Here is a 23,388-nt window from a genome sequence, read left to right on the forward strand (position 1 = left end):
CTTGGTACTTAATATTTATGAAGCAACTGCATTCGTTTTCTAAATTTCATTGTGTTAACGACCATTTCACATTACCTCCTGTTATCCTTACCAGCCTGTTGAAATTTATATACAAACAAATCGTATAAGCATTCAGATGCGATTTATCTACTTACTATGAAATTATTTTCCTGCTCAGTTTCTCAGTGGAAAAACATGTTGATATTTGAAGAGGGCGTTCGAAGAAAACAAAAATTAGAGAACAAAGATTAATATTTGACGTCTCGTCGATTACAGGGCCATCAAAGACTCAAGCTCAGTATGATGAAGAATGGGGAAGGAAATCGGCTCTGTCCTCTTCAAACGAACCATTTCGTCATTTGCCTTAACTGATTTACGGAAACGTAAATCAGAATGGCTGGACGGGGATCTGAACCGAGACCCTCCAGAGTGCAAGTCCAGTGTGTGAACCACTGCACCACCTCCCACGATCATGGAAGACAGACCCGAACAGCAAAGCTGGAGAGCCATCAGATAACATGGCTCATACCGTCATGACAGCCCTAGTGTGCTTTTGTCCCACATACAAGAGGCAAATATTTATCGCAATTCACAGTATCGAAAGATAGTTGTATTTGAAATACTTGGACAACACATTCATTAAGTTTTGTGTTTTATTGGTAGCGTTGTTATATATCTCGATTGCACTTAGTTAGGCAAATGCATTATTTCCACTGAAAATGCGCCGTTATGAGCGAGAAACAATGCAGGACTATGATACTGGGGCTGAGTGAAACAATTACAATATGAAATATTGTATTGTAATTTAATCAACCTCACGTCATTCAAATGGTTTCATATTCGCTTTACAATTCCTAAAAATATATCATCAGATGATCTGAATATGTTGCATAGTAATTCGCCACAGTACAACTTAAGCGAGTTTGTGCGTAATGGATACTTGCTAAGGAGTCAAAACCAGTTATGTAATCATGTGTGTGACTGAGGTTGAAATAGAGAATTAAAAAACTCTTTACCATACGATCACTGCGTCCCCTCAGGCAGAAATTCTAGTGTACGTAAGTTACAAGTTATTCGCATTATTTTGCTAGAATTGTGAACCTAACAAATATATAGAATGTGAGTGTAGATTGCAAAATAACTCGGCGTATCACTCGAAGCAACATGAGCAGTCAATGTAAGGTCAAATCCGTCAGTATTAACACCGCGGACGTATGTAAACTCTAGCTGCACACAAGTAAGGCACGTATGTGCGGAATTTTTTTTCTGCTATATTGTGGACGACTGTGGGACTAGAACATTTCGTAAGAACGATGGCGCTTGGGGAGGAAAGATATAGGAACAATAGCAATTATTTTCCAGTGTTAAGTAGATCAACACTACTCTTTAGTTAAATGTAACAGACAAAATATAAAAAAAACGAATTCAAATAAATATGTCACTGTTACGTTGAAGTATGTCCGCTTCTCTAGCTGAGTTATCATCGTGGCAGACTGCCATTCGGGGGAACCCGTTCCTAGTTCAGCCAGAGATGTTTCGTTGGTGGGAGAACTGGAATGGGTTGAACTCAGCCTCTTGATGCCAACTGAGAAGCTACTAGATCGAGTGCTAGCTGCTCAATCCCCAAATGACATCATTGGCAGAGTATTGCACAGTGGTCAGTTGCACCAGGATTGGGCTTTCTGTGGCGGCCACAAAAGCGATGCTATTACTGTAATAGATTTAAGTATGTGACATATTTTGGAAAATATGGTTATTTTTACTTAGAATTTTCTTGATTGCACGTCGTACTGTCGCCTAGTGACCATCTGGGTAACTTGACCTCATCTGGTGCCTATATCAGTCACTTAACATTGACTAATTAGTTGACCTCAAGTGACCAAGATGGGCATTGTGTTTGGTGTGTTACTTTCCTAACAAGATATTGGTTCTGATGATGACTTGTAAGAGCAGAAACCTGCAAAGTGTTGTAAGTCCATCCAGTGGGATCAAGACAATTTTGAATAAAAAGTGTTAAAAGCATTTTACAGACTACTTTGTTTGGACATCTTGCTCACTGGAGCTCGTACGAAATTTAAGCGAAGAAATCTGTTGCTTCTCTTAGATTCCTATACTCTCTGTTCCCTCCCCCCCCCCCCTCCCCCCCTCTCTGCCTCCAGCCCCTAACGAATACGAGCTGGCAGAAAATGAATCTAAATAGCTTGGGTATACAGGTTTCTTGCATAGAATCAATTTCTCAGGTCGCGTTCATAGGTAAAAGGAGGAAGAAAAAACATTTGCTCCGAGTAAAAGAAAAAACATTTGCTAGAAGTAACGGTGCATTTGCTGCGTTGCTGAGTTATCGTCAACCGCCCTCGTCGGTCAGCGGCTACCGTTATGAGCGAGGACGTGGAACCGAGCCATCGAGTGAAAGGAAAAGTGGTTCGCCTCCTGGAGTGGCCAGTCAGAGTAGTCGTGTCCTGGACAAAGGACTCGACATGCAGACAGCTCGTCAAATGCGTGCAGAAACGCTGCATTTTGCACAAGTGTCGCAGCAAGTCTTATTCGGAACAGTGTCTATATTCGAAAAACAAAAGAAGAAATTTGAAAAACGAACCACGCAGTCTGTAAAACAATACTCCCAAATTCAGCTTGGCTTGTGAGAGTCGCGAATGTAAATGTTTTTGAGATTTGCAGCTTTCTGAATATAAGCACTATTTCTGCTATTATTATTATTGTCATTATTGTTTTATTTTTACCTAACGTAATGCTCAGGAACTAGAACTGAGAATTTCTTTCATCACTTCTCTCTATCTTGTAATTCCCATCTTACCATTTGAGAGTACCTTTTTTTCTCGCATTCAGTATATGAAGAGAGGCCTGGAATCCATTTCTCGGCAAGCAAATTTCTTGCAGGATCGGTCTTTCTTCATCATTATCTCCTGAACACTACCTTCGGAGTACCTCTGTACCACTTTGATCTGTTACTTCAGGTGAAATTTTTTTTCAGCAGAGTAGTTACTGAAGCAAGTCTATAGTGTTCGGACTGATCTGTAATGTATTAAGGAAAATGGTTTTAAGAGCTATAGATTTATGACTTTATAAAAGTATAATGTGTAGACATTTCATTTCTTGTACCTTTACATTGAAAAACATATCTCATTTCTGGATATTTATGTAAGTTTAATAAAATGATGAATTGTGTTACGATGCACGTTTCTGTAAACGAAATTTCCGTAAGTAAGCTGGAATGCATATGAACTCATGTCTTACGTATAGAATGTTCGTCAAAGCGAATAACAAATGAAAATGTTTAGAGAAGTTGATAAAGTCGCAAACAGAGCGAGGGACAAACGATTGCCTGTACGCTTCTGTACTACCCTAACTTCTTTTACTTTCCTGGTCTTTACGAGAAATGTGCATTGGCGGCAATGCAACCGTTCTGCAGTCGGCTTTATATACAGGTTTTCTATATTTTCCCAATAGTGTTCCGCGAAAAGAACGTAGTCTTCCACCCTGGGTTTACAACCTAAGTTCACGGAGCACTTCCGTAATACTTGCGTATTCATTGAAACTACCATTAACAAATCTAGCAGCCCGCCTCTGAATTGCTTCGATGACTACCTTCAGTCTGACCTGAAGGGAATCCCAAACACTCGAGAAATACTCAAGAATGGGTCGTATAGTGTTCCATACGCGGTCTCCTTTACAGATGAACCACACTTTCCCTAAAGTTCTCCGAATAAACCAAAATCTACCATTGGCGTTTCTTACTACCGTCCTTACGTGCTCGTTCCATTGCTTATCGGTTGGTTGGTTTATTCGTGGGAGAGGACCAAGCAGCGAGGTTATCGGTCCCATCGGATTAGGGGATGATGGGGAAGAAAGTCGTTCGTGCCCTTTCAAAGAAATCATACCGGTATTTGCCTGAAGCGATTTAGGGAAGTCAAACAAAAAACTAAATCGGGATGGGCGGACGCGTGATTGAACCTTCATCCTCCTGAATGCGAGTCCAGTGTGCTAACCACAGCGCCACCACGGTCCGTCCAATCTGTATGGCCTTACAACACAGATATTTAATCGACAGTTACATTGGGTACAATGGCTTTTAGTCAGTTCACCTGTATGGTAGCACGATGATACATTCTTAAAGAAATACTAGGAATTATAATATCTTCCAGTGATAGAGTGCTAGTCCACAGATCATAGTCTAGTGGCCAGCACGGCAGATCAGCGTGTTTGGTCAGAGGGCTGGCTGTCGTCTGTAGCCGGCCGGAGTGGCCGAGCGGTTCTAGGCGCTACAGTATGGAACCGGGCGCAGGTTCGAATCCTGCCTCGGGCATGGATGTGTGTGATGTCCTTAGTTTAATTAGGTTTAAGTAGTTCTAGGGGACTGATGACCTCAGAAGTTAAGTCCCATAGTGCACAGAGCCATTTTTTTTGTCGTCTGTAACAAAAAAAAAAAAAAAAAACTGAGTGAAGTACTCAACGATGAACTTGAAGAGGTGCCATGTGTTTTCCACCCAGACCCAGACCAAACGTCAAGAACAATGACGAATAAAATGAAAAGGGGAAGAAAGTGGGCCGGCCGCTGGGGCCGAGCGGTTTTAAGCGCTTCAGTCTGGAACCGCGTTGCTGCTACGGTCGTAAGTTCGAATCCTGCATCGGGCATGGATGTGTGTGATGTCCTTAGGTTAATTAGGTTTAAGTAATTCTAAGTCTAGGGGACTGATGACCTCAGATGTTAATTCATGGTGCTTAAAACCATTTGAACCATTTGAAGAAAGTGGTTAGCATCGCTGCCTGTGAATCGGGAGGTCCGAGGCTCGATTCCTAGCTGGATCGGTCATCTTCGTCGCAGGGGGACTGGGTGTTGGTGTTGCCCTCATCATTCCATGTCTTGTGCGTCGAGGTGCAAGTCGCCGAAAGGGCATCAAACAGAAAGAGTTGCATCAGGCCGCCGAACAACCCCAGATGACACCTCCCGGCCAATAATGTTTTCACAGCTGTGCTTTCGTGTTTCAACGTGATGTTTTGGTACTGTCCTCGACTCTTGCACTGAGGGAAACAGGGTAGCCCATTAACAACTTAGCTCCTTTCTCACGGAGGCACAAGGCGTGGCCGATGCACTCGGTGAACCACGCGGCTACAGTTCACTGCTCCGCTGCAGAATGCAGTTTTAGAAAGGGCATCAGCGTCGAAAAGGGCGCGAAATTGCGGAACCGAAATGCCGTGTTCTGGGATACATCTGAAGTGTCGAGACCCTGGATACTTCCAATTGTTTTACAGACAGCTGAGACGCTGGCTCGGGCGTTATCTCGGAGCGGCGAGAATGGACTATTAAAAGTGCCGGCTGGGGGAATAAGGTGATCCGGTGGAGATCGCAGGCAGTTCCGCGAGTCCGTGGCCACAATGGCGGGCAGCCACGCCCTGGCCGGCGAGGTCGGCCCGCTAGCGGACACTCCCAGCAAAGGTCAGACCGCGGCCTTCACACCGCGCGTTTCGCAACGCCGGGGCACTCGTCCGACACGCGCCGGCCGAACGGGGATGGCGAGCCGGTTTTGACACACGTACGGGAATCGCCACCAGTGACTCTAGCTACACGACAGTGTATCGACAGGCGTATGTATAGGGTGGTCAGAAACAGTCTGAAAAGCTCGTAATAGCGTTACTGGGGAGCTTTTGCTGAGAAATATTGTTTAATGGGAACGTTCGAAACATTTCTCCCTGTCCAAATATATTTTGCGTCGTCGTTAACTTATCAGAACGTCTCGAGCGCAAATTCAAGCAGCCTGCCAGAGGCACTGTCGCCAAACGTGTTCTTTTGGGTTAAATTTATCACTTTCGAAAGAGGCACATTTTAAGCGATCATTGCAACAAGTGGTAACTCGTAGACTCACAGATGTCTGCGCATTACGCATTGTAGCCTGTCCAAGTGCTTTAATTTGCGCGCACAACGACCTGACTGGCTAACGTCAGTGCTAAAAAACTCAAAAAGGCGAGAAGTATCGATTTCTTTTTAACAATTATTTCTCTGCACAACCTCGTCTGCAATACCCTTGCAAGCTTCTCAGACTGTTTTTGGCCACGCTATACTGGTATATTCGGTGTTCCAAAATCTTTGCATCAAACGTCCTGGGATGGTGTACCATGTCACGTCTGTTAGAGACGAAATGTTCGCTGACGCTTCCCAGCGAAGCTAGACGTTCTTTAGTAGGCCTTTTCGCCATAGGACGACGAAATTTCTGCCAACTGGCACGTTCTTGGTTCAATGGCTCTGAGCACTATGGGACTTAACATCTGAGGTCATCAGTCCCCTAGAACTTAGAACTACTGAAACCTAAGGACATCACACACAACCATGCCCGAGGCAGGATTCGAACCTGCCACCGTAGCGCTAGCACGTTCTGATAACCCCTTTGCTGCCTACTATCCACCCTAGAAAAAATTATAGCAAGATTTTTAGCAAGAAGCGATCCAGGAACTTTAATTTGGCTCAGCCCAGCCCCTTTCATGTGGATCAGATGATTGTATTATAGGCAACACACAAGGTGTACTCACACAGCCGAGTGCCTATATTCCGCCGCCTCTCAGGGGCATAACCTGTACAAAGGTATGTCTAGTGTGGGTGAAAAGTGTCAACGGACATTTTGCTTCTAACAAAAGTTGTTCCACACGACGTAATCTATCACCCCTAGATGTATAATGCAAAGACTTTAAACACCCTGGCCGGCCGGTGTGGCCGAGCGATTCTCGGCGCTACAATCTGGAACCGCGCAACCGCTACGGTCGCAGGTTCGAATCCTGCCTCGGGCATGGATGTGTGTGATGTCCTTAGGTTAGTTAGGTTGAAGTAGTTCTCAGTTCTATGGGACTGATGACCTCAGAAGTTAAGCCCCATAGTGCTCAGAGCCATTTTTGAAACACTCTGTATATACATTTTTGTCATCTGACTGGTTTAATGCGACCCACCATGACTTCCTCACCTGTGCAATCCTCTCCATCTCGGAGTACCACTTGTACCATACGTCCACAATTATATGTTAGATATAGTCGAGTCCCCGTTTTTTTTTTTTTTTTTAATTTTTCTACGCTCTTCAGCTCCATCTAGTACGATGGAAGTTATTCATTGATGTCTTCACAGATGTCCTATCATCTTCTCTCTGCCTTCTGTCATTATTCTCCATATATTCCTTTCCCCACAAATTCTTCGGAAATACACATTTCTTATCTTATCAGTCCACCTAAGTTTGGACGTCATTCTGTAGCAGTACATCTCAGACACTTCGATTCTCTTCTTTTCCGTTTTCCCACAGTCCATTACTCGCTTACATACAATGATTTGCTCCAGACGTACATGCTCCGAAATTTCTTCCTCAAATTAAGGTCGATGGTCGATACTAACAGACTTCTTTTCGGCAGGAATGTCGTCTTCTCATGTGCTAGTCTTCCTTTCATGTCCTCCTTACTCCTTCGATCCTGTGATTTTTAGCTCAAAGTTAACAGGACTACCTCACTTCATTTAATCGATGTCGGCCCTTGTGGTCTGGACGCAAAACTTGTGCCTGGAAACAGAATGGTCTTGGGATCGAATATCGGCCCATATACGCTATTTTTGGCCTGCCTTCGATCTAGCTTTCACCTATCGACGATGTACGAAGTCCCAGCAACGTCACATGGTTCGCATTCCACGTAAACTGTAGGTCCCCCTTCGTAGCGGAACTATCGTAGATTAGACACTCGCAAGTCACCGAAGTGGTGTCCAGTTGACAGACGAATCCGGCAGTTGAGCCAGACGCAGTCTAATTCGGAGTCACCCATCTTGGTGTTACGTTTAATGCTAATCTCATTGCTGTTACTCCTCGTTACTTTCGTCTTTTTTCGGTTCACCCGCGATCCATATTCTGTACTCATTAGACTGTTCTATACTTTTAATCAGGATAGAAATTTCATCAGGAAATTTAATCACTGATATCCTGTCACGCTGAATTTTAATCCCACTACTGATAATTTTTCTTTTGTTTCCGTCATTGCTTCTTCGATGTAGAGATTAAACAGCAGACGCGAAAGACTGCATCTCTGACTTTTACCCTTTTAATCCGAACACTTGGTCCTTGGTATCCTATTCTTATCGTTCCCTCTAGGTTTTTGTACCTGCTCATGTACCCGTATTCGCCTATAAAGCACTCCGTCTTCAGGCCACAAGTGGCCCATCGGGACCATCCGACCGCCAAGTCATCGTCAGTTGAGGATGCGGATAGGAGGGGCGTGTGGTCAGCACACCGCTCTCCCGGTTGTTATGATGGTTTTCTTTGACCGGAGCCGCTACTATTCGGTCGAGTAGCTTCTCAATTGGCATCACGAGGCTGAGTGCACCCCGAAAAATGGCAACAGCACATGGCCGCTGGATGGTTACCCATCAAACTGCCGGCCGTGCCAGACAGCGCTTAACTTCGGTGATTCCACGGGAACCGGTGTATCCACTGTAGTATGGCTGTTGCCGTATTCACCTATAGCTTACTCCTATTTGCCTCCGAATTTCAAAGATGTGGAACCATTTGGCACTGTCGAACGCTTTTTCTACGAACAGAAACCTCGTGAAATAACTGTCGTTATTCTGATATGTAACGGACGTGTCAATACTTACTTATCGAAATTCGTATATTGTCTGAATATGTTTTCTTTGAGGTGACTGCCTCTAACAGTCTCTATAGTGTCGTCGTGACAGGTGTGGATGCAGTCGACGCCATCTAAATGCCAGTCTGCCAGCTTATTGTTTCGTGTTTGCTGCCTACAGCCGTCGGCATATGGGACGGGGCAACTGACATTGACGTACACGCAAACGGGATGTCCAACGTCACGAGAAACAGCGCCTTCGGCACACGGGACGAACTGATTTACGTAATTTTTCGCTCTTTGGCTAGCAAAAAATACAGTTTGTTCACGAAAATGGATACGCGTAAAATTCCTACTTATAACACGATAATAACTATATACGAAAATTCTTTAACGACCAATATGATGTTTCCCGTCGTTTGATTGCTACAAATCGTAGCAATAACAATTCATTCTAGAGACGTTCAATGTGCTGGTGGCTAGGAAACAGCATATATTCATGGGATCTAAGGTAAAACGTAAGACCCACCGAATATAGGCCTCAATTGAACAGGACAAATACAATATGGCGTCTTACATTTTGCGGCACTAGAGCTCGTGACATAGGGAGCGCTCTTGCTTCGTATTCGTTCTACATTACGCGGTATGTTGACGAAATATCGCTGAACTACTTTTATGTTTCGCGTAATGAACTGGCTCATCATCTTTAAATAGTAGGAAGTGACGTCACAAAATTCGTAGAGCGCTACGTCAACATAAGCTAACTCATTCTCTGTGCCGGCAGCTTACCGGCTAGCCCAGCAGCAGGCTCCCCCCCCCCCCCCCACCCCCCCACCCCCCTTACCGTCTTACATCCTACATCACTACGAGCCCTCCCTCGGGCATGGCTGTATGTGTTGATCTTAGCATAAGTTAGTTTAAGTAGTGTGTAAGTCTGCGACCGATGACCTCAGCAGTTTGGTCCCTTAGGAATTCACATACATTTGAACATTTTCCTCCGTCACCCAACCACGTTCATCACCTCCAACTAAGAGGAAAGCGGCCGTTTGATGAGGTGACGGATATGAGATCTGCGAGTAGTGTTTAATGCTTCTAGCATCCGAATTGTGACACCCACTTTTTTAAATGGAACTACATTGCGCAGCAGAATTAAATGCTCCTCAATTGTATCCCATGATGACACATAAGTTTAAAATCTGTGTCAAAGGTGCCAATGACCTTCCTCTGTGACGGTGCACAAGCACGACCTCCTGTGACGTAATCCTCGGGCTTGGAATCATTTCAAGCAGCGAGGTGTCGACACACGTAAAAAAAGCTCAGAGCTCAGAAGTTCATGTGAGATGTAAGGTGGGTTAACGATGTAATATTGGCACCAAATTTTGCCATAATACCACCCAACGCTACCGCGGACGTGTCACATGATTAGAAGGTTGTCACAGCCTCTCTTACCCACATTTCACCCCTTTTGACGTCTCTGCCAAGGGGGTCAGAGCCGTGACGCCTGGAGTTGAAATCACGCAGTTTTCTTGTGGGTGGCGGAGAAAAACAATTCCGACACATCCTCGATCAGAATCGACACGAAAAGGCCTTAGGGGGTTCCATAAAGGGCGTCAACGGAACCAACACTCTCCCTGGGGCGTTGCTTCGACATTTCGTAGTGCGATGGGCAACAAGAAGATATTCTTGACAACCTTTGACACTGCTGTCACTCTCGAACTTTCCAACCCTTCTATAAGGACATTGTGGGGCCGCACCCCTATTGAAAGTGATGGCACCACTTTGGAGTGCAGCGAGACCTCAGTGATTGTTCTGGTCTACAGGTTGGAGCCACAAGGGATGGTTCAAAACCATTCAACAAAATTTGATCGCGATCCGAAGCTACAAAGGGTATTTATGCTTTTTCTATCCTCCTGTTTTCCACCCTCCAGTGGCGTGATCGTGTAGGAGTGCAACCTTAATATGTGCGTGAATAAATCGGCAAAGGATCTCTGTAGTACCCCTCAGCTCGGCGACACCCTCTGTGCCACCCACGCAACTTCGGTGAGGACGTTACAAATATACCTATCCAAACCTCGACCCAATTCAGCCTGGCGGTTTCTCTAGCACCTGGGAATTAGGAAACGCCTTCGACACCTCTTCGATGCATAATACTGTCCCCTCTCCTCCCAACCGGCCTGCATTTGTTCTGTGCTACATGTTTGCAGCAGCCGTTCGCCTGGTTGACTGTGTATCCATTCACGACCATTGACTTGGTGCAACAAGAAACGTGATTCATCCGATCATGTCACGTGTTTCCATTGCTCCGTGGTCCGATGTTGATGATCTCGTGCCCATTGCAGTCTCAGTTTAGGATGTCAGGATGTTATCAGGTCAACATGGGAAGACGTAGGGGTTCTCTGCTGTGCAGTCCCATGTTTAACAACACTTTTGCCTGGAACAGCATAATATTCTGTCTTCAGACCTGCAACGATCGCCGTAGATCGCCAACATTAGTCGTACAAATTCAAAAAGGTGTACAGATGGAAGGGGGGTGGCTTGTCATCATAATTCTGTAACGCCTCGATAAATTCAACCAAAATTAATACACCCAAATAATGAAATCACTTTAAAAACCACCGTAGGCTGTCAGTTTAGTTATACAAAGTACCTTTATTTCACCATGTATATATTTAACCACACTGGCCTGTTTCGGTCTTTGACCATTTTCAGATACAGAGCGACGATGAAGTATTTGTCATATTTAAAATGGCCAAAGGCCGAAACTGGCCAGTAATGTGAAAATATGTACACGATGCAACAAAATCACTTTGTATAATAAAATTGACAGCCTACAGTCGTTTTTAACACTTTGCCGTCCGCACGTCTCGTACAAGTTGATTCGCTTGGCGCCGGCAACGCTAATTCGGATTAGTTGGCTTGTCACCGGCCTTTCTTGACATTATCGGGAGATTATAAATTGTTAAGTTATACTCATCTCATCGTTAGTTTTCATAAGCTCCCAACCCTGTTCCCCCACTTTCATGAAATTGTAGAGGTGATGCCACTTCCCGTAAGAAGGTGTCAATAGTTCCATCCCTGTCTTTGTTAAAGGCTGTCCAGCGCCGGAATATATCTTAAATGAGGTATCCCGTACTTGAATCACACAGCATCCGAATGACTATGCCATATTTCGTAATTTTCGACGCATTGTAAACTTTAAAATTTAACCGTCCTTCTTCAATTGTGATGTTTTGACCTAAATTAAAAGTTTCTTTAAACTTTTTGGAAAAATAATCAGTTGCGAATTGCACTTTGTAAAGTCGGTCGGCATTATTCGGTTCATTGTTTTTGTCGGGAAAAAGAAAAAATGAAAATATTTGTCTGAATCGGTTGCGGGACATCGTTTTACGAAATATCGGTTTGTCTATCAACGGATTCGTTGACCAATAGTCATCGATCCATAGTTATTTTACAAATCCCGTAAGGACGACAAGCCTAAACCATTTTCTACGTTCCGGTCCCCTAAAGCCGACAAATTTGGCATTTTTTATCCAGTTTCCTTCTGTTGCAATTTTGACTGTAGTATTTGGTTTCGTTGCTAATATATTCAAATACATCGTTCCCAATATATAATTCTACGATATCTCCGACGCTCTGTGTACCTGTGGGAAATATGTTTGCACCCGGAGATCCTTCCAATTTATTATTGGTCCTCGGTAAATCAAAGTATGACAACTGTCCACTGTCTTTTTCGTCTGATTCATCCGAATCACTTGGCAACCGTAGAGCTCGCCGAATTCTTCTTGAACGTATTTCCTTACCTTCCGACGATTCTGCTTCACTTCCATTTCTTTGATATCCAATGTCTTCTTCCCAATCGGCCAAGTCGTCCGGAAAGTCAGACAAGACGTCCGCGTATTCATCGTAAATAATCGTATCGTCTCTTTCGTCTCCCTTGATAAAAACAAAAACTTGTTCACGTGTGTAACTTATTGTTACCTAAACGAAACACCAACAGAATGCAAAAGACACTAAAGTGCTGTCGCCGGTCACTGAGCGATGCTATGCTCACGACACCACTGTGGTGTCGCCGGCTGTTGACCGCTATTTCGCGTACGACACCACTGTGGTGTCGTCGGACGGCATAGTGTTAAAATGATTATACTGTGGGAGTGAGACATTCCTGCCGGCCGGTGCGGGCGTGCGGTTCTAGGCGCTTCAGTCTGGAACCGCGAGACCGCTACGGTCGCAGGTTCGAATCCTGCCTCAGGCATGGATGTGTGTGATGTCCTTAGGTTAGTTATGTTTAAGTAGTTCTAAGTCTAGGGGACTGATGACCTTAGATGTTAAGTCCCATAGTGCTCAGAGCCATTTGAACCATTTTTTTCCCATTATAGCCGGCCTCGCTGGCCGTGCGGTTCTAGGCGCTCCAGTCCGGAGCCGCGCTGCTGCTACGGTTGCAGGTTCGAATCCTGCCTCGGGCATGGGTGTGTGTGATGTCCTTAGGTTAGTTAGGTTTAAGTAGTTCTAAGTTCTAGGGGAGTAATGACCACAGCAGTTGAGTCCCATAGTGCTCAGAGCCATTTGAATCATTTTTTTCCCGTTATTGGTTCAAAAATGGCTCTGAGCACCATGGGACTTAACATCTAAGGTCATCAGTCCCCTAGACTTAGAACTACTTAAACCTAACTAACCAACGACATCACACACATCCATGCCCGAGGCAGGATTCTAACCTGCGACCGTAGCGGTCGCGTGGTTCCAGACTGTAGACCCTAGAACCGCTCGGCCACCCAGGCCGGCTAACGGGAAAAAATAAGGAGTATGACAAACAACAGTTTATGTGTTATAGACTCCTGTTCTCACAGAGTGTGGAGTGTATGCTGATAGGAGGAAATTGACACAGTACAAAAAAAGCTAGAAAACGGCGTCAGGCCGTTCGGGAGGATAGACAACTGAGTTTTAACTTAATGTAGAGGTGAATCTCGTTCTACTGCAAACCTCGATGCTGCGTCAGAGCTTTAGTATTTATTTCAGCGCGTGGCAGCTGAAATGCACAAAAATCTCCAGAACACTTCGTCGTGGTTACTAAAGGAACAGACGTCACAGATGTCCACCCCTCCCGACTGTTTACACTGCGCAGCCCTTCTCTCGCGTCCGGATATCCGCCCTCCAGCCACTCTGTCCCTTGTCTGCAAGTGCCTGGCGGTTGTCCAGTGTCTGCCGTATCGCTGCAGCCATCGCGCACGCGTGCAGCGGCGTGCTGGCCACGGCCGGCGGCATTCTTTCCCTTTCCTTCCGCAGTTTCTACCGCGTTTTATGATCCTTCACGGCGCACGACTGCTGTTACACATGTCCCATACTGCACGCACCAGCGCTCGCGGTAACAGCCCTGTTTGCTGCTAACCCCGTTATTCTGTTTGGTGCCTGGCAGAGACTCCTTAAAAAGAAGAAAATATCACACAAAACGTTTCACTTTGCTTATACCGATTTTTTATCGCTTTAGTTGATGATTTATAGAAACCGTGACTGTAGAACCCCAGTATAATTGTTTTCTTACAAGTGCCTTTCACAAAGCGAATATTGATAAGAAGGGAAACATTAATAGTGACAGCAATAGTCTTTTTGTTTATTGCGCACACAAATACAAACCTTCCTTACGCCTGTACACAGTGGCTTTCACAACCGAAGCAGTTAAAGCTTGTAGGCATATGCTGACTATGACTGTCGTAATACTAATCTCTCTGTTTAACCAGCATCAGCCAATAACAGTTTTTTATCATATCCTTATGGATCTGCCATCGAGGAGTGAGTGATTTGAGATACGGGGACAGTAGCCAATTGTTGCGTTGGCAAAAGAGCCAACATCGTGTTCCTAATGGAGACCGAAATACACGCGCTTTAGCTCACGCAGGCTGGCGTGAGAAGGGAAGAACTATACTGACGTGAGGTCTGTAACATGACAAGGGATTAGAATTCAGAAAGCGAACGTAATTAGTTTGATACTTAACTTTAATCCATTAATGATGAACGCCGCTCTTGACGGTACATGATTCACAATATTATCTGTTCAGATTATAGTAACTGAATATGGCGCCTTGCTAGGTCGTAGCAAATGACGTAGCTGAAGGCTATGCTAAACTGTTGTCTCTGCAAATCAGAGCGTATGTAATCAGTGAACCATCACTAGCAAAGTCGGCTGTACAACTGGGGCGAGTGCTAGGGAGTCTCTCTAGATTAGACCTGCCGTGTGGCGGCGCTCGGTCTGCAATCACTGATAGTGGCGACACGCGGGTCCGACGTATACTAACGGACCGCGGCTGATTTAAAGGCTACCACCTAGCAAGTGTGGTGTCTGGTGGTGACACCACAACAATCACGGTCAATTTCATAAAAAATGTAAATCCCAGTTATCATCGTGGTTGTCGGGTAGCGCTGATTAGCATCGAGAGTTACTAGAATATCCTTGGTAACCCTGCCACATTGTTTATTGCCAGCTGCCCCTAAACCACACGAATTTAACGTTATGATGTTTTGGGCACTGTAAACATACCAAAGAAAAAACTAAATAAATAATCAAGTGTCTTATTCTCCCCACATTTACAAACAATTATCACCTCTTGAGCTTTGGTTACTCATAAATGTAAATACGTGTAACCATTACACCGATCTCTGCACCACGTTTAAATGGTGATCCTATTCCTAGTGTACGTAAACTGAACTTATTATCCGAAGGTGCCATCACTTGATGACATTTTCCATCTATGTCCGCCAAGAAATAAGTGAGTAGTGGAAGCATTCTTCCAAGTGATTTACTGAGAGTTGAGAATGCCAGCTATTAGTTCCCGTTTCGTGGCTCTCGTCCATATTTTCCCTGTTATAGTATTTCGTGTCTACGACAGTATAAAATTGTCTTCATTCATCAGAACACGAATTTAATATGTTATATGTTCATGCATTATTTTAATCTACTAAGCATCTAGAGCGGCGAGCATCGTGAGTCATCTGTAAACATGCATGTAAATGTCAATTGACTTTAGATATCACAACTGATCTCGTGACAGTTATAAAGCTTTCTCTTTGAAAATTTTGTAGTGCCTGTAGTGTATTATGTTAAATTATCCTATTATTACAGTGAAATGAATACTTCACAGAACAATAGCAATCATATTGATGTCCGCCTAAGATGGAAAGTAGTAATTTCAGTAAATCTGATACTGAAATACAAAACTTCATCTCACCTGATAGTGACTTACAAATTCATCGTGATAACATTGAAATCAAAATAAATACTGGTCAAGGAAATTTTCATATAACATATCTTTAGTGGCTCAATGACAAGAACACACTGAAATACATCAGTTACATTTATTGATTTCGTGCGTTTTATTGTTGGATATGGAAGTGACTGTGTGCTCTTTGAATGCATCAGAAATTGAAAAAAATGTGGCGTGTAATAGTGACATTCCCTGTAGCAGTTTACTGCACCCTCGGACTCTCGACAAATAAAATATGTATGCTTTTTTATCAATGCTGTATCTTATTGAACTCATTGGCTGTTATTAAACTAGCAATTGTTAATTGAAAAGGCAACAAGCCACAATTACAAGGCGTGAGGGGTATAAGTACAGAAATTTTTATTGGTCACTGAGAACAGTGTAATGAACAACATTACATCAATATTTATTTCATTTGCAGATTACTAATAATAGCTATTAGGTGCAGTATGTTCTTAGGTTGTGTAGTACCTCCAGGTACATGCGGAAAGAGCAAGCCATTAATGCTTATTTTCCTCTGGGTAGTTAGCCAGGAGTTGAAGTGTGGGCACGTGGATACGAAACCTTAGTCTATACTGACAGGCATAGTCCAGGTAGTGGTGCAATTATGACTGTGCAGAAAACAGCCGGTAGTAGAATGAGATTTTCACTCTGCAGCGGAGTGTGAGCTAATATGAAACTTCCTGACAGATTAAAACTGTGTGTCGTACCGAGACTCGAACCCGGGACCTTTGCCTTTCGCGGGCAAGTGCTCTGCCAACTGAGCTACCCAGAGCACTTGCCTGCGTAAGGCAAAGGTCCCGAGTTCGAGTCTCGGTCCGGCACATAGTTATAATCTGTCAGGAAGTTTCATATCAGGTAGTAAATTATGTGACTTGTATATGAGAAGACTGCAGAGATAAAACAAGCAACACACTGAAGTGGGTACACACTAAGATACTAATGACAGGATTATCTACACTTGTTCCCTTAACACCCTGTATATGTATCTGTGGCTGGTTGCATTCTCCATCAACAATACTTAATAATACATAGTTTGGAGGGAGTAGGATTAGAAGCAGGTTCATACCCATCACTGTCAATGTTAAATGGTTGACGAGTCGTTAAGTGACATGGCAAGAAACTGGAGCTATAACAATTTTCATAGTTCGATACTGATTGATTCTGACACTTTATTAAGTGGCTTTACTTAACAAACACTGAATTCTGAATCGTCCCACTCCGAAATAATCGGAAACAGTAGTCGAAAGTAAAACTCGTTTCTTGAAGACATTACCGTAGCATACCAGCCTCAGTAGCCGCCGTCGCTAACGAACTCTGGTGTAGTTACGTTGGACTCAGAGGTAGCCGGTTCCAGTCCTGGAGATGGAAGAAATTTTCACCACGAATATTTCCCTTGCAGGGGAAATAAATTGGCGTCGGAAAGTTTCTAATCACCATAGCTCGTGCCATCGTCCAGTATCAAATTACAAACCCCTCCGTAGTGTTTCATGAAGTGAGTGTATGAGACGCTAGTTACGGGGATCCGTCCATCGAATGCGTTAAGCGAAGCCCTGACGTCCCTTTGGTGCTATTGGAAAGGAGTCGGCTACATGTTAGCACTGGGTTTCACTCTCTACTTTATCTAATCATCATTACAGCCACTGCACGCGGTGGAGGAAAACCGATCAAGTGGTTGAACCTGCCCCTCAACGTATGCCAGTCAACAACACCATACTTCCTGTCAGCGTAACATTAGCATTTTCTACAACGATTTATAGCTTTGCTCTTGTAAGTGATTTTAATATATACACGGATGTACCAGATGCTACTTCAGCACGACACGCATCTCAAGCGTTTCAGAGAAATTGAGGTTCAAAGTGCCAAAATTGTCATGTTAGTGGTTAGTTGTTACATTTTAGCCATTAACATGACAATCTGGCGTGAGGTTCCAACATATAATGAACACGTTTGTTAACAAAAATTTGGAAGACCTGAAGATGACGGAAAAGCCTATCGAAACTCGTTGTTGAAAATAAAGAACTATTTACGCGATATTGGCTTTAGAAAGTTTTGTTACAAACTCGTCCAGTTTTGAGATCCTACAATACCGTTGAGAAGTACTGTAGCTGCGAGAAGACTCAAGAACACTATTGTAGAAGATGAGCGATCTGTGTAGCTGTAGACGGTAGCTGTGAGAATGAACAGCAGTGCTGTCGCATAAACTACCTTACAGACAGACGTCTGTTCGATAATGAACTGCTTATGCAAAATTACAGTGCAAAAACGACACTGTGACAACAGCGTCCGATTACAGTCGCTGTCTGAGGGAAGAACTTCTTCTAGTACGCTGAAGATATGAGCACTAGTTGTAGGAGAACTCACATACCTCTCCGAGTTAATTGTTAAATTCTTCGATAACCCTTTGTGTACTCTGTACCGGCACTCTTGGAGGGCCAACCTCGCCACATATGGCCATAAGTATGTTCCAAGGGAGATACACCGACTCGGAAGTGGAGATAAAACATCTTCGACAGTGGCCCCAGTGTGAGCACTAGGCAGGTGGTCCGCCAAGATGTGGTAAGCCACTCATCAGTATAGAACGTTCTTCATGACTGCCGCTATCCTTATCACACACAACACCTCCAGAGGTTATTACCTACGGACTTCCCTCTGCTTGCTTGTCTCTGGTTCGTCGCACATGGCACCGTGCTGCTGGGATTGCTGTCATGCATTAATGTTGACAGATGAGGCTATCTTTAGTAAGGGTGGCATCGTGAACCTTCACTGCACCGAATTGTGGACCAAGGAGTCCCCATAGCATGGTGTCAGCGATCCATCTGCGCCCCTTCAACCTCAATGTTGGGGCGTATCGTATTACGGGTGCAGTCATCCGCAGTCATCCTTCCACAACGTCTCATAGGCGAGGCATATCTGCACTTCCTGCGGTAAACTCTGTCTCACTAGCTGGAAGATGTTGTTTTGGTGGTATGAAGGGTAATTTGGTTACTACATTATGATGCTCCAGTTCACTATCCTCTAGAGTGTGGAACTAAAACGCTAGTAGACACATAACAATCTCAGCTGTCTGGTGTGTTTTCATGTGTACTTCCGTTGAGACCTACAAAGCCAAACATTTATCTCCCTCTTCAAGAGAGTACACATGCGTTGAAAGCATTTCTAGCCATGTGCCTGTCACATCTTTTGCGCTCAGGGATCATTTCTTGCAGCTAGTCCCCGTTCAGCAAAATCACTCTATATATATGAGGGTCGTTCAATAAGTTACGCAACACATTTTTTTCTGAAAGCAGGCTGGTCTTATTCGACATTCCAATACAGCATATTATTCCCCATCCTCTTGTCTACTAAACCACATTTTTCAACATCATCTCCGTTCAATGCGACCGCATTACGCCACTTACCTGAGAGGGCCTGGATTCCCACGCGGTATCACTCTACTAGTCGACGTCTGAGCCGACGATGAGCTGCATCGATAACCCTCCTCCCCCCCCCCCCCCCCCCCCCGCCCACACACACACACACACACCAATCATCTGCATACTGCTTCCCGCAGAGTGCATCGTTCATTGGGCCAGACAGATAGAAGGTGGAAGGTGCGAGACCCAGCCTGTAGGGTGGGTGAGGGAGAACAATAAAAAGAAGTTATGTGAGATCCTCCCAGGTGTGCAGACTTTTGTGAGGCCTTGCGTTGTCAATTTTATGGCGACGGATACGCTGAAGTTTCTTCAATACACTTCCGAGTTGATCGTTCCACCATGAGTGAAGAAATCAAACAGGATAACCACTTCAAGGTCCCAGAAGACCGGCTGAGTTATACATTTTTCAACTTTTTCTTCGGAAGAGAGTAGTTGTAGGCCACCCGATGGCATGAACCCATGTTTCATTGCCTGTGACGATATTAGGCGAAAACCTGCCACGATCAGCCTCGAAATGTGCAAGCACTTCCGCACAGATGGTCTTTTGTTGCGCTTTCTGCTCTTCTATTAGAAGGCGAGGAACCTAGCGGTCACACATCATTGCGTACCCCAACTAGTGGACAAGTGTGTCAACACTGTCAACAGAGACGCCAAGCTGTGCAGCGAGGTGTTTGATTGTGTTCCATCAATCGCCTCGAATGAGAGTGTCCGCACATTCCATCATGGCAGGAGTCACAACTGTGCGCGGCCGGCCGTCACGATGGAGATCGGACGGGTTTAGGCGACCTTGTTGCGATGATGACAGACGCTTCGCCCAACTACTCACCGTGCTTTTGTTCACTACCAGGTCTCTAAAGATTTCTGCAAGCACCTGTTAATATATGCACTCTCTGTTTTCCCGCCAAAAGCGTTTCAGTGACAGCTACCTGCTTGGGTCGCACCTCCGTTACGGGCCCCATATTGAAGGCCACGTATGGTGCCGCCGATTATCGGAAGTTCATGACACTATCGGGTCTGAAGCAGGAATACCATGATGTCCCACAATAAATTCCGCATTTTTTTCAACCAAAATTGGTCGCGAAAAAGTTTTATGCATTACTTATTGAACGCCCCTCGCACATTGGTAAAAGAAATATGAGTGCAGTTGAATAATGAGCTATTCATCCAGTTGACAACAGGAGGTATACTGATTAATATTAGTTTCTTCCTACTGAGGCTCGCGCGGCGACCATCTTTTACACTACTGAGCATTAAAATTGCTACACCGACAGGAAGAATATGCTATGATATGCAAATGATTAGCTTTTCAGAATATTCATACAAGGTTGGCGCCGGTGGCGACACCTACAACGTGCTGACATGATGAAAGTTTCCAACCGAATTCTGATACACAAACAGCAGTTGACCGGCGTTGTCGGGTGAAACGTTGTTGTGATGCCTCGTGTAAGGAGGAGAAATGCGTACCATCACGTTTCCGACTTTGATAAAAGTAGGATTAGTAGCCTATTGCGATTGTGGTTTATCGTATCGCGACATTGCTGCTCGCGTTGGTCGAGATCCGATGACGGTTAGTAGAATATGGAATCGGTGGGTTCAGGAGGATAATACGGAACGCCGTGCTGGATCCCAACGGCCTCCTATCACTAGCAGTCGAAATGACAGGCACCTTAGCCGCATGGCTGTAATGGGTCGTGCAGCCACGTCTCGATCCCTGAGTCAACAGAAGGGGACGTTTGCAAGACAACAACCATCTGCACAAACAGTTCGACGGCGTTTGCAGCAGCATGGACTATCAGCTCGGAGACCGTGGCTGCGGCTACCCTTGACGCTGCATCACAGACAGCAGCGCCTGCGATGGTGTACTCAACGACGAACCTGGGTGTACGAATGGCTAAACGTCATTTTTTTGGATGAATGCAGGTTCTATTTACAGCATCATGATGGTCGTATTCGTATTTGCCGACATCGCGCTGAACGCACATCGGAAGCGTGTATTCGTCATCGCCACGCTGGGGTATCACCCGGCGTGATGGTATGGGGTGCCATTGGTTATACGTCTCGGTCACCTCTTGTTCGCATTGATGGCTCTTCGAACAGTGGACGTTACATTTCAGATTTGTTACGACCCGTGGCTCTACCCTTCATTCGATCCCTGCGAAACCCTACATTTCAACAGGATAATGCACGACCGCATGTTGCAGGTCCTGTACGGGCCTTTTTGGCTACAGAAAATGTTCGACTGCTGCCCTGGCCAGCACATTCTCCAGATCTCTCACCAATTGAAAACGTCTGGTCAATGGTGGCCAAGCAGCTGGCTCGTCACAATCCGGCATTCACTACTCTTGAGCCGGCTCCGGTGGCCGTGTGGTTCTAGGTGCTGGAGTACGGAACCGCGGGACTGCTACGGTCGCCTCGGGCATGGATGTGTGTGATGTCCTTAGGTTAGTTAGGTTTAAGTAGTTCTAAGTTCTAGGGGACTGATGACCTAAGATGTTAAGTCCCTTAGCGCTCAGAGCCATTTGAACTACTCTTGAAGAACTGTGATATCGTGTTGAAGCTGCATGGGCAGCTATACCTGTACACGCCATCCAAGCTCTGTTTGTCTCAATGCCCAGGCGTATCAAGGCCGCTATTACGGCCATAGGTGGTTGTTCTGGGTACTGATTTCTCAGCATCTATGCACCCAAATTGCGTGAAAATGTAATCACAAGTCAGTTCTAGTATTATGTATTTGTCCAATGAATACCCCTTAGCAATTTTAATCCCCAGTAGTGTAATCGCGGCTGTAATACTCTGTTGCGTGTAAGCTAGGTGAAAAGCGCAGGAAGAGTAAATACGCGCTGTGGTTAACGAGTACTCTAACTGGAAGTTGCAACTTGCCGCTGGTTACGCCGCCGCCGGCCCTTGACGCCCGGCAGGCTAGGCGAGGCGGGGCGCGGCGACCACGGAGGCCCCAAGGCCGTCGAGACCGGTGCCGGTCCCGTTAGAGGCCAGCCGGACAGCAATTGTGGCAGTCCGCTGTCCGCCACCAAGGATGACGGCGTGCGGGCGCGGCTGCCGCTGGCGCTGGCGGAACGCGTTCAGTTTCGCTCTGCCAGCTACTTTCGCTGCCGACCGAGCTGATTGAAGATGGCACTCTCAAAAACCTGCGGCGTGTCACGTATTTAATAACACAGGCACTGAACAGATGTCTACACAAACATAAAAGCCACTCTGTCTCTCGCAGCTTGCCCAACTAACGTTTTTACTTCTGTAAAATATCTTGGAGTGCGTACGGAACGATTTGAAGTGGAATGATCATATAAAATTAATTGTTGATAAGGTAGGTACCAGGTTGAGAATCATTGGGAGAGTCCTTAGAAAATGTAGTCCTTCAACAAAGGAGGTGGCTTACAAAACACTCGTTCGACCTATACTTGAGTATTTCTCATCAGTGTGGGATCCGTACCAGGTCGGGTTGACAGAGGAGATAGAGAAGATCCAGAGAAGAGCGACGCGTTTCGTCACAAGGTTATTTGGTAAGTGTGATAGCGTTACGGAGACGTTTAGCCAACTCAAGTGGCAGACTCTGCAAGAGAGGTGCTCTGCATCGTGGTGTAGCTTGCTGTCCAGGTTTCGAGAGGGTGCGTTTCTGGATGAGGTATCGAATATATTGCTTCCCCCTATTTATAACTCCCGAGGATATCACGAATGTAAAATTAGAGAGATTCGAGCACGCACGGAGGCTTTCCGGCAATCGTTCTTCCCGCGGACGATACGCGACTGGAACAGGAAAGGGGGGTAATGACAGTGGCACGTTAAGTGCCCTCCACCACACACCGTTGGGTGGCTTGCAGAGCATAAATATAGATTTAGATGTAGATGTAGAAGTTTCATTTTCACTGCACGTGTTTCAAATACGCTGAGCTACCAGAGAAACTAGTATAGTCATGCGTATTCAAATACAGAAATATGAAAATAGGCAGAATACGGCACTGCAGGCAGGAACGCCTATATAAGACAAGTGTCTGACGCACTTGTTACATCAGTTACTGCTGCTACAACGGCATGTTATCAAGATTTAAGTTGGTTTGAACATGGTGTTATAGTCCGCGCACGAGAGATGGGACAAAGCATCTCCG

At 45.1% G+C, this 23,388-nt stretch overlaps 1 protein-coding gene across 1 annotated transcript in view; it reads left to right on the top strand.

The window, feature by feature from the left end:
• LOC124596016 (formin-like protein 20) overlaps nucleotides 1-23,388 on the top strand; it is a 45,776-nt gene that overhangs the window by 1,136 nt on the left and 21,252 nt on the right. The gene's annotated exons all lie outside the window — the stretch shown is intronic.

Source organism: Schistocerca americana, chromosome 2, assembly GCF_021461395.2.
Source record: "Schistocerca americana isolate TAMUIC-IGC-003095 chromosome 2, iqSchAmer2.1, whole genome shotgun sequence".
Classification (NCBI taxonomy): Eukaryota; Metazoa; Arthropoda; class Insecta; order Orthoptera; family Acrididae; genus Schistocerca; species Schistocerca americana.